Below are 3,718 nucleotides of genomic sequence, written 5' to 3'. Positions count from 1 at the left end.
TTGCCTTGTTCCTTACCATAGTGCCTTCTTCATTCAGCTTATTCCTGAATACCCATTTGGTACCTATTGCATTCCTGTGTTCTGGTTTGGGTACCAAGGACCATGTTGCATTCTTTTCAATCTGGTCCAGCTCCTCTTCCATTTCCTTTATCCAGTCTTCATCGGTAAGTGCCTCTCTAGTGGTCTTAGGCTCAAATTTTGAAATCATGCAAGAGTTTTCTTTCACCTTTCTCCTTGTGAGTATCCCTGCATATTTATCTCCTATGATCTTCTTCGGATCATGATGTAGTTTCACATACCTAGGAATGACCCTAATTGATTTTGCTTGCTTTTCCTCTTCTTTTTCCACTTCATCTTCTTCTTCACCTGCTGCAGCTTCTACCGGTATAGGAACACTGAGGTCTTTTTGGTGTTTTCAACTTGTTTCCTTCTTAACCAGGTTCCCAGAAGGCTACACCTAGTTCATCTTCCACTTGCTTGCTATAGGTTTCCTCAGGCTCCTTAGGGGATTCATCAACCCTGACATTCATACTCTCAACAATTTTCTGAGTCTTGTTGTTGTAGCATTTCAGAGCTTTTCTTTTTAGTGGAATATCCTAGAAATATTCCTTCATCATATTTAGCATCAAACTTACTCAGATGCTCACCTCTCCTAATATAGCACTTACTGCTAAACACTTTGAAATAACTCACATTAGGAGTTCTCTCGTTCTAGTACTCATAGGGGGTTTTGTCTTTACCTTTCTTGATGAGTACCTGGTTCATGGTATAGACTGCAGTGCTCACTGCTTCTCTCCAAAAAGTGTGAGCAACCTTTCCTTGGATCAACATAGTTCTGGCCTCTTCAACTATAGTCCTGTTATTCCTTTCTGCTATGCCATTATGCTACGGTGTCCTTGGGGTAGACAACTGCCTCTTGATGTTGTTCTCTTCACAGTACTTGTTGAATTCATCAGAAGTGAATTCACCTCCCTGATCAGTTCTTAGGTATTTTATTCTTCTGTCGCTCTCCTTCTCCACCAATGCTCTGAAGGCTTTGAACTTTTCAAACGCCTCAGACTTGTCTTTCAAGAATGTGACCCACAACATTCTTGAGAAATCATTAGTAAGAATCATGTAATACCGATCTCCCTGAATACTTCTAGTTTTCATTGGACCACACAGATCGGTGTGCACAAGATCAAGTAAGCTCTTTGCTAAAAAGGACTTACCTTTGAATGTTGAGGAAGACATCTTACCAAGTTGACATTCTCTGTATAAAGCATTCTCCAGTTTGTTCAGCAAAGGAAATCCTCTTACTGCCTTGATCTTACTAGCCTTTACAATATTATCAAAATTCATATGACAAAGTCTCCTATGCCATATCCAACTGTCATCAGACTTTGCCATCAGGCACTAACTAATCTTGGCATTCAGCTGAAACAAGTTTCCTCTAGTCTTCTTATCGGTGGCAATAAGTTCACCACTCTTTCCAATTATTCTGCAAACTCCACCTTTTAACTCCAGAATGACTCCTTTGTCGTTCAGCTGAGAAAAACTCAAAAGGTTGTGCTTAAGGCCTTCCACCCAGTAGACATCATCCACACTTATTTTTCCATTCAGTGAGATGGATCCTTTTCCTTTCACTATTCAAGGTGCATCGTTACCAAACCAGACAACACCTCCATCATATTCATCCAGAGATAGAAACTTTCTCCAGTCACCAGTCATGTGGTGAGAACACCTGCTATCAATGATCCACTCATTAGAGTTGTCAATGCAAGAGACAAGGGCTTTTTGATCAAACACCTCATCCTTTACAACTACAAACACTATGTCCTCATTCTCTTCATCCTCAAATTATTCATCGGTAACACCTTCATCCACTACAACAAGACAATTTCTCATACCTCCTCCTTTATACTTTTTAAACCTTTCCGGTTTATCCTTATTGTCATTGCTAGGACAGTTAACAACTATATGTCCTAGCTTATTGCAGGAAAAATATTTTAGAGGAAGCCTACCTCTGTATTTTTTGGTGCCTTTTGGAAGTCTCTTGGAAAGAAGAGCTTCAAAGTCCATCAAAATCTCCTCATCATCCATGTCTCTGTTTGGCCTAGATTCATAACTGGTGCTGACTTCTTTTCCTTTTTTGGTTGGTACAGAGGAAATAGACGCTCTAAAGGCTGACTCTATCTTTTGAACACTACCATCATAGCTATTCAATTCATATGCAACCAACTTTGCAATGATAGAGTCTAGAGATACCTTTGTCTTGTCAATAGATCTTAACTCTTGAATAGTGGCAACCCTAATTGCATAGACCGGTAACAATGATATACATGAATAAAATTTTTAGTAACATGGAAGTGACAATGGGGGAAGGAAGTGGCAATAGGGGAATTCAAAATTCAAACTCTCTGCAAGGCGGGAACCTTGGTTCCAATGATGGGAGCAGCCAAATCGTATCTGGTCCCATAGGGGAGAAGGATAAGCCTTTGGACTCTCTAGAAGCTACTGCTATTCAGTAGACTAGCGGTACCTTGCCAGAAAAGACTAAGGGTCCCTCTGGGCCCTTGGGGGAAGGGAACTGCGGGGGAACCCATTCCATGTGATGGCTCCGAGGTGAGTGGAATAGAATCTGAAAAATTGTCTTCTCTATTTGGAACTAGACCAACTGGCAAATCCTCTCTCCCTCCTGTCAAGAATTTATTTGATCCTTCTGAAGGTAAGTTCTCTATCTCTATTCTTGATTTGGTTTTGGATCACAATATTAATAGTATGTCGAACTCTTTGGTAGGCAAATTCATGGGGCTGCGTCCTAATATTGAAATTGTTAGGACCAATGTCAAATGAAAATGGGCCCTTAAGGGTATGTTGAAATTTTGGCCCTTCCCAAAGGCCTTTTGTCCTTTTCTTTTTCGTGTGAAGAAGATAAACTCATGATTCTTTGCGGAAGTACCTGGATGGTTGGAAAGACAACCTTGGTCCTCCGTAAATGGCAACCGAATCTGAATATGAAAGACTCTCTTCTTTCACAAGTTTCTGTCTGGGTTAAGTTGCCAGGCCTATCTCTGGAATATTGGGCTGAAAGTATCTTCTCTGGAATTGCAAACTCTTTTGGTGAACTTCTTTCTATAGACCCAGTTACAGCCTCTAAAAGGAGACTCACTCATGCTAGGTTTTGCGTAGGGGTAGCCCACGATGTAGATATGCCGGATCAGATAGATCTAGTTTCAAAGTTGGGAACATGGAAGCAACATATTGAATATGAATCTATTCCCTTTGCCTGCTTCCATTGTAAAAAAGTGGGGCACTGGGTGAAGTCATGTCCCACCAAACCCAAGGCAGAATCCAAGCAACCGAAGCCCCCCTCTCAGAACCAAAGGGCCCCAGATAAAAAGGTTTCGCAAGTGAAAAGCTTAGACAGAAAAGATGAAATCCCCAATCATCTTTTTCCCTTGGGAAGAAGACAGAAGTAGCCTCTATCTCCAGGCCTTCTATTCAGGTAGCTCAGAGAAATGATCTAGACAAAGTCACTTCTTAAGTGGGGGAGCAGAAAGACCAAACTAACCACCCTAATAACATTTCAGAAGTGGTGGCTGACACCTATGAAGGAAATGGATTGCAAGAGGAAAATTATCAACTAGAGGAAGGGGAAATCACTATTTCCCAAGAAGAAAATACTGATTCCTCTTTTCTCATGCCTAGCTTCGAAATCCAAGAAGCTAAAAAGTGT

This window comes from Cryptomeria japonica, chromosome 5, assembly GCF_030272615.1.
Source record: "Cryptomeria japonica chromosome 5, Sugi_1.0, whole genome shotgun sequence".
In the NCBI taxonomy this organism is placed as follows: domain Eukaryota; kingdom Viridiplantae; phylum Streptophyta; class Pinopsida; order Cupressales; family Cupressaceae; genus Cryptomeria; species Cryptomeria japonica.
The sequence above is the reverse complement of the archived record's forward strand: the minus strand, read 5'-3'. Positions refer to the sequence as shown.